Source organism: Pinus tabuliformis, chromosome Q (genome assembly GCF_031772625.1).
Source record: "Pinus tabuliformis cultivar Carrire ecotype Pingquan chromosome Q, CPIR1, whole genome shotgun sequence".
Taxonomy (NCBI): domain Eukaryota; kingdom Viridiplantae; phylum Streptophyta; class Pinopsida; order Pinales; family Pinaceae; genus Pinus; species Pinus tabuliformis.
The window spans coordinates 669,654,095-669,663,283 of NC_142296.1; the positions used below are offsets into that span (position 1 = coordinate 669,654,095).

At 35.5% G+C, this 9,189-nt stretch overlaps 1 non-coding gene across 1 annotated transcript; it reads left to right on the forward strand.

The window, feature by feature from the left end:
- Nucleotides 1-7,679: 7,679 nt before the first annotated feature.
- TRNAL-UAG (transfer RNA leucine (anticodon UAG)) lies at nucleotides 7,680-7,751 on the forward strand. Its single transcript has one exon. It is a non-coding gene; the product is annotated as a tRNA-Leu (tRNA).
- The last annotated feature ends 1,438 nt before the right edge of the window (nucleotides 7,752-9,189 follow it).

A 9,189-nucleotide genomic window follows, 5' to 3' on the forward strand; every position in this document is an offset into this window, starting at 1 on the left:
CATAGGGTGGGAGGGAAAATGAGATTGAAGAGTGTTGTGAATTAAGGTTTTACCAGGAGCATATTGGTATCGAACCCCACCATTAGATCGTCAATCCATTAATGGCGCCCAGGTATGTTTCATTTCTAACCTCGTTGTATTTCCACCCAACTTTTAGTCTTCTTCCACACAGGGAGGAGTACACACACCTCAAATCCCCCACCATTGGATCTTTAATCCATTAATGGTGCCCGGGTATGTTTCATTTCTAACCTCGCTGCATTTCCACCCCACTTTTAATCTTCTTCCACACAGGGAGGAGTACACACACCTCAAATCCCCCACCATTGGATCTTCAATCCATTAGTGGTTCCTAGGTATATTTTATTTCTAACCTCGCTACATTTACACCCCACTTTTAGTATTCTTCCACACAGGGAGGAATACACACACCTCAAATCTCTGGTTCAAAATTCACTATATTTTCATCCTCGCTTTTAAGTTTATGAGTAGCATATTTTCACTTTTCACAGGGCCGGAGGGAAAACGAGATTGAAGAGAGTTGTGAGTTGAGGTTTTACCTCTCCAATCCATTAATGGCCTGTAGGTATGTTTCATTTCTAACCTCGCTTCATTTCCACCCCACTTTTAGTCTTCTTCCACACAAGGAGGACTGGTTCAAAATTCATTATCTTTTTCATCCTTTCTTTTAAGTTTAAGAGTAGCATATTTTCACTTTTCATAGGGCACGAGGGAAAACATATGTAAAAGCATATGTATTTTTCCTTCTTTTATGGTTTGTCTCTATAGAGTTGATTTTACTGGGTGTACACTGTATGCATCTCAAAATTTCTCTTTAGGAAATCCTATTTTTATTCTTTCCAAGAAAAGCTCTCTAGGGAATCCTAATGGATGTTCCCCACATTCATGGATGCCATCCCTGGTAAACCCATTGGCATTGACTAGTGCACCTCACCTAAGGGATTTCAAACAAGGCACCTGCCAACACAACTAGCCAAATACCAGTAACATTATTGACATTCGGTTCGGCTAACCCCTTGGGCTAAATAAATCATAATCAACTACACTATTTTCCATATTAACATATTGATCCTATTTAACATTTTGTTAGAGTCACAATAACAATCCAAGTCTGTTCCTATTTGTATTTTGATTTTTAATTCCTTCTTTGGTGTGGTGACAACTTTATATGACTATTTCGATGTTTATTTTTGTCGGAGTATATGTTGAAAAGTAGATTCTCTATTACATTCTACCTTGCCTGTTATGTATTGATGGAGTTTAGTTTCATTAGTTGTGACCAAAGAACTGTGTCAATCATGCATACAAGGGTTCTTGTATCACTATTTATAAACTGAACATTATCCTTAAACAAGCAAAGTAGATCCTTAATGCTACATATTTGTATCTCAAGGAACTTCCAATCCTAATAAACGAGGTGAAATTTAAGTGTTTCCAGAAGCCAAATCTCGGGGTTTATGAATTCACTCATATATGGTCCTAGAAATGTGAAGTGAAATCTAATTATTTCCAAATCTTAAGTTCTGTGAATTCACTTATATTTGATGCTGGAATATTTTGAGCAAATGGGAAGAATTTCTTTTAGTTTCATTCAAATTTTCCAAAAATAATATTAAATTTCTCCCTGACTAAAATTCTCCCTGAAATGGCTTTGGGATTGATTGTAAATATTTTTAGGGAAACAACCAAAAATAATTTTTCCAGATTAGATTTTTATAACACTAGGTACTAAAATAGTCTTCTATTTTTTGCTGGAAATGCCTGATAGAGTCTTCCCAGAAACGGATTAGAAAATTAGCTAGATGCCATGGATGGACTAAATAATTTTTAATGAATAATCACTCGACATAAATGATATATTAGGTTGCATAAATATATAACATAGAAGCATGAAATGAAGAATAAATCTCAACGAGATTGACATATTCTTGACTGAGTTGAATGAGGCCAGGAATAACTTTGACTAGAGGGTGTTGAAAATGGCATAATTTTGTTCTGGTTGGATAGATTTAAAACTAAAAATCAGCAGTTTTCTTGCTTGCATAACTTGGGAAGATTTTTGTATCTCAAGTCTCAACCTTATTGAATAGTGTGATTTATGCCTTGCAATGTTGAGATATGTTGTGATACCACTTGCTAGTAACCTAAACACTTTGGATGAAAATTTAGTTGTGAAATTTACTTGCAAAAGATATAACTGAAAATATAGATTAATTTTCCCTTGTGTAGAATTTCCTTGAAATTTTGCTATTTCCTGAATGAATAAATCTGCAACTAATTGTTGCATGAAGGCAAAAAATATATCTACCAATTTGTAGTGGAATAAAATAGAAATAAAACACAATCACACTATAGAAAAAAAACAAAACTTTCTAGAGAACCCAACTGGGAAAACCCTCTGCTAGCTGTAGAAATTTAAAATACTATCCATATTAGACTTTGAGACACCTTCTTCAAGACCAGGTTCATCGATGCTTATTGCTTTCCATATTCATTTTAATAAGCATTAGGGTTGTTGTCCGTCAAATCAGAGGAGCTAGAAAGTGTCTCTTTGATTTCAGAAAGAAGATCATGATCAACTTCATCCAAGAATCCCCTAGAAGGCTCATCAATAGCAAGAAGAAAGGTGTTTTTTATTTTATTTCATCACATGCATCCATCATAATGATTGATTTGTCTTCATTTCTTTCACAGACATTTTCAATGTTAGATGCAAAAGGTAATTTAGTATGATATAATCCTTAGGTAACCAACCTCAGACATATTGTTGGTTAATTTATGTTGTTTGAAGTTTATTGAGTTTCAGTTTTGTCATGAAACTACTAGAAGAATACTAGAATGTGTGAGTTGATTATCTTGATAACAATGTTATGGTTTGATCTAGTCCTTGAAAGGAACTTATAGTTGATGGTAAAAATTTCACATTCCTTTCACTTTTTTATCTTCGCATATAACAAATACCTTTATGTTATAACCTCTAGCTAGATATGTATAGTAACTACCACTCAGAAATTGGATGCCATCATTTTGGAGCTTGAGCTTACTCAACTTACCTTTGTTTGTGTTGAAAATGTCATTATATCTCATTATATCATCTATTGGAGAGGATGAATCCAATTTACCTTTGTTTCAGTTGAAAATGTAATTAGATATTGCTATATCATCCTTTTTAGAGAATGAATCCAATTTCTCACAGTCCATTTTCTTGATGTATAACAAATCTACTTTAATTCATTAAACTTACTTTTCATATTCTATTTTTTGATTTTGATTTTGCAGGCCACATCTGCATTCGAAAAGGGGCATATTTAATTAAGTGTGGAATGAGAGGGAACCTTCAGTTATGTCCTTTCAAACTTTCTAGGGTATGTAATAAAATTTAAAAAAAATTCTCCATAGAATGTTGTGCTTTAACTTTTTTTTTTATTAATGGATTATTTATGTGATCTCCCCTCTCGTACACACAACCAGAGTCCAAACATACATGGTTTTTTGGTATATGTGGACAACGGATATATTTACACTAACCATTTATCTAGAAATTTACATGGTAGAAGATGAAGCATTTACAGTTGAATATTTCCTTGCCACTAAATTAGAGTTGAAGAGTTGAACTCCTATTTCTTAGGCATATACCTCACTTTTAAATCAATTTATTGTTGACTCTGTATAGACTTTCCATGGGAGGGAAAAGAGTGATCACTACCATTGTTTAATATTTATGCAGACCATGTAAAGATTCCAAATGTGTTTAAATCAGTGGCTCCTTGGAGAATCCCAAGAGTGGAGCTATTGTAGCAACAAGAGATTCATTTATTTTGAGTTCTTCATTAGTGCATTGATAGGATATTGTTTATTCCATACAATACCTCAATAGTGTATGATCAAATTACAGTTAAGCCTATCATAATATCTTGATTTACCCTATTTTAGAGGGAAACTAGAGTGTGTGTCAAACTTCCACATCACAATTGTATCATGAAAAGTTTACCTGGGACATTTTTTGTGGATCTAAGTAGCAAGATACCTGTTGGAATTCAAGAGGTAACAATACTACAAAGTGGGAAAGAGGTTTCAGTGTTAACCTGGATTTCACATTATGGTTGGAGTCATTTTGTTGGAAAGATATTGGATACTTGAACTTCCTTTTTATGAATAAGTGCAAGATTGAACCCTTCAACATATTCCTCACTCAATTGTCATTAAGTGATGGGTTTTCCTGGAAGTGTTGCACACCTATAAACTTTACTAGAGTTTTTTTTTGAGTCTTTGGAGGTGTTTAGATTTTCAAAGCATACATGTACAAGAAGAGTAGAAATAATATGCCCGGCTAATTTGAAATTATCTACCTATGAATAGGGTGTTCCCATTCATAAACCTGACAACTTGCTGTACTTCTTTCTAGTGAACAACTTTGGGACTTGCCATGAATTGTGAGATAATTCCAACCCCATAACTATAAATTTCTTATTTAAATCTATATCCAATAGATTAGAATATGCACAAGGAGAGCTTCTTTCTTGTTTTGAAAGAACTTGCAATCAACTTGTACCATTCTATTTAATCTTTTTTTGTATTTATTCACATCCTTGGTCTGTGACATAAAGATGCAACAAGCTAGCTTGCATTTTCTATATTAACACTCCTAAAAAATAATAAAGTATGCCCAAATCTTTCATTTCAAATGATCTATGTATCTCACCTTGTGGTTTCTCAATTGTCGAAGTTGTTACCTATATTGATGAGAACTTCTACAACCAATACCACAGTGACAATATATGTTATAGTTTTATCCATGTTTCTCTGAAGGTGTTTCTCCTTCAGTAGAACAACAATACATTGTAGTTTCCATTTAGGGGAGAGGTGTACCCAATAGCAACCTTGGACTATATGCAGATGGGTTGAATGCACATTAGACTCTATCTGTTGTTTTGAAGGTGTTTCTCCTTCAATAATACTTCATATTAGTAGAAACTTTCGGTCTGCAGCTTTAGTAGATGCATGCAACCTTGGGATACATGTTGTAGATTATAGCTTTCCTATGAGGCTATAACAGTGATGAAAAAGGCACATGAATTTTAGGCATACTTAAATGCTCACTTTTCTTAATTTAGGTGTTTTTCTTAGTTCTATTTTATGCAGATATTTATCTTTAAGAAAATTGAACAATAGAAAAGGGTTCTATATTTTGAGTAAGGGACACACTTCTAGTTAGGAGGTACTCTATTCTAGTAAGCTTTTGCCATGCAGGTTAGGTTCTTTATTCAAGAATCCAAATAGGTGCTATTGTAGCAATAAGAAACTCATTTATTTTGAGTTCTTCATTACTGCATTGATAGTATATTATTTATTCCATGCAATACCTTAAAATTGTATGATCAAATTATAGTTAAGATTGTCATAATATTTTGACTTACCCTCTTTTAGAGGGAAACTAGAGTGTCTATCAAGCTTGCATGTCACAATTGTATCATGCAGAGTTTACTTGGCACGAGTTTTGTGGATCTAAGTAGCCAGATACCTATTGGAATTCAAGAGGGAATAATAATACAAAGTGGGAAAGAGGTTTCGTAGTTAACCTGCCTTTGACATTATGGTTGGAGTTAGTTTGTTGGCAAGATGCTGGATACCCCAACTTCCTTTTTAAGACAGAGTGCAAGATTGAATCCTTTGACATATTCCTTGCTCAATTGTCATTAAGTAATGGGTTTTCTCAAAATTGCTTCACATCTATAAACTTTACCAGAGTTGTTATCGAGTCTTTGGATGTGGTTATCTTTTCAAAGCACACTCGTATAAGAAGACGAGAAATAATATGCCCGATTAATTTCAAGTTATCTTCCTGCAAATAGGGTGTTCCCTTCCTTAAACCTAATGACTCCCTCTACTTCTTTCTAGTGAAAAAATTTGGGACTTTTCATGAATTGTGAGACAATTTCAACCCCATAACTATCAATTTCTTATTTAAAGTTATACCCACTAGATTAGAACCCACACAAGGAGAATTCCAGTCCCGTTTCAAAATAACCCGCAATTGACTTATACCATGCTATTTAATATTTTATGTATTTCTTCGCATCCTTGGCCTGTGACATAAAGACGCAACAAGTTACCTTGCATTTTATATACTAACACTCCTAAACAATAATAAAGTATGCCCAAAACTATCATTTCAAATGATCTATGCATCTCACCTTTTGGTTTTTCAGTTATCAAAGTTGTTACCTATATTGATGAGATCATCGACAACCGAGGCCAAAGTGACAATATCTGTTAGAGCTTTATCGTGTTTCACTAAAGGTGTTTTTCCTTTAGCAGCACTACAATATATTGTAGTTTCCATTCAGCGGAGAAGTGTACCCAGTAGCAGCCTTGGTCTGTCTGGAAATGGGTTGAATTCACAATAGACTTATCTATTATTTTGAAGGTGTTTCTCCTTCAATATTACTTCATCTCATCATATCCTTTCAATCTACACCTTCAAGAAATGCATAGAGCCTTGGGGTACATGCTATAGATTCCAGTTTTGTTGTGAGGGTATAGCAACGATGAAAGAATCACATCGATTTTAGGCATATTATTGTTGTTGTATGAAAGCATGCTTGTCTAGTGTTTCCCAAACTTATATAGAGCCATATTTATTATACTTTTATAGTTTGACTTAGATGCTCACTTTTCTTAATTTGGGTGTTTTTCTTAGTACTATTTTATGCTTAGATTTATCTTTAAGAAAAGTGCACAATAGAGAAGGGTTCTATATTTTGAGTAGAGGACACTCTTCTAGGTAGGAGGTACTCTACTCTAGGGAGCTTCTATCATGCATGTTAGGTGCTTTATCCTAGACAGGGCTCCCAGTCCTTGCCTCCTTGACAAAGTCCCTACCAGACAAGACACTACTGGATAGAGTTCCAAGTCCCTAAATTTTCCAAAAACCCACCTGACCCTAGCTATCTAGCCTAAAATCCTTTACATTCCAGTCATCTCTTGGCTATGATTTCATAGAGAGGGGCCTCTCTGGTTTGATAGGCTTAACACAAAAGTAAAATCTTGGTCTGTGGCTACCTCCGTCGATCTCTTCATCAGCCTGGGACATTATGGAGGATAAAAGAGGGCATGAAAACTAGGGAGTGCCAAGGTGTTCTAGTGAATGTAAGGTTCCCAAGTCATGGAAAAATGCAATGCTAGTTGTGAGGTAATGACTGCCAAAGTGTGTTAGGGAATGCTATGGCATGCTAAGATGTGCCGGATAGTACGAAGACATGTCAAACAAGTTAAGATGTGCCAAGTGCTAAGGCATGCCAAGATGTACAAGGGTTCCAAGTCCTTGCCTTCTCTTCTTCCATATGATATCCACTTATGACATTTCCTTTGAAATATTTAGTGAATTTTATAGTTAAAGGTCATTTATGGGTTATAAATGTCTTCAAAGTTTCACTTCTAATTGATCATTCAGCTGAACATATTGATTCTCTTATACATAACTATTTTTCCCTCCACCCAATTTTCATAACTTCAATAACCATTAGGTAGGGACCTACATCTTCGATGTTGCTTTGCTTGTTTAGTAAAATATTGCTGAGACTTTAATTTATTGAAAGTTGTAGAATTTACAATTTATGAAGTTTCAAGGTCTAATTTTAAAAAATATAATTCTTTAAAGGGTGCTAGCTCAATGGAAGAGCACCTGCTTTAGAAGCAGGAGGTTGGTGGTTCGATTCCATTGTGCCCTGACATCCATATGGAATGGCGACAATCAATTTTTGGTGACGGAGGCTCTTTTGACCATCACCAATGAGCTTTGCTGACATTTTTTTACCCTCACCAAAAATATGAAATGGTGACAGTCAACGAATGCCACCATATATATGCATCAATAGTGATGACCCTCAAAGGTCTGTAACCATAAATCGTTGTTGTTGATATGAAATGGTGATGACCGTTGTCTGTCATTATAGTCATTATTCGAGATGGACATTGAATTTCACCACAACACCTATACTTCTAGCAATGCGGCTTTTGGTGATGGTCAATGAACGTCACCATAAATATGCACCAATAGTGACAGCCATTAAAGATCCATCACAATAAATCATTATTATTCATATGAAATGGTGACAGTCACTATCCATCATTGTAATCAACATTCGTGATGGACCTTTAATGTCACCATAACACCTATACTTTTGGCGATGCCACCTTTGGTGACGTTTAGTTTTTGGTGACCAATGTTATGGTCTTTCACCATTTCTCATATGCAATGGTGACAGTCACTGTCCATCATTATAAATCATTATTGGTGACAAACTTTGAACGTCACTACAACACCTATACTTTTGGTGACGCCACCTTTGGTGACATTTAGCTTTTGGTGATGGAGGCTATGGTCCATCTCCATTGTTCATATGAAATGGTGACAGTCATTATCCACCATTATAAATCATTATTGGTGATAGACTTTGTATGTCACTACAAGGCCTATACTTTTGGCGATGCCACCTTTGGTGATGTTTAGTTTTTGGTGACGAATGCTCTTTTGACCATCACCAATGAGCTTATGGTGACATTTTTTGCCCCTCACCAGTGTCCTTTTTTCTTGTAGTGCCTCATTCCACGCTTCGTGAACTGTTGCCGAAAGGGCTAGTAGTACTGGGATATTTTTGGCTAAATCATCTTCAAACCTGGGTCAGGCCCCAACAAGCCAACAAATGGTTCCATTGTTGGGACCAGGATCTACATAAGGGATGCCTGATGTTATGTCACTGGAATCCAACGAAGAAAGAAATTGAAGGGTGGTTAGACAGAAAGATTCACGAGTTTACGGTGCAAGAACACAGGAATCCATGAGTATTAAAGGAACAGTGGTTGGAGCACTACTTATATATGGAAATCCACGAAATTTTCTTTTCATCATTTTCCTATGAATTGTATCAGTGGATCCAGAAGCTAGCAGACAATCAGGGAAGGTGTAGGCTCGACAAACCAATTGTGTGGACTCCAGAATCAGTGCACAGACTAGAAGCATCGGAAGATAAGATCGTGCACACTATGGACCATTGGCTTGATTGAATTATAGGGGTTTTATCACCAAGTTCACAGTAGACACGACAGTCAGCTATTGCGAGGCAGAACGACGCCTCGTTAAAGGACTGTGAGGTAAGTACATTAAAT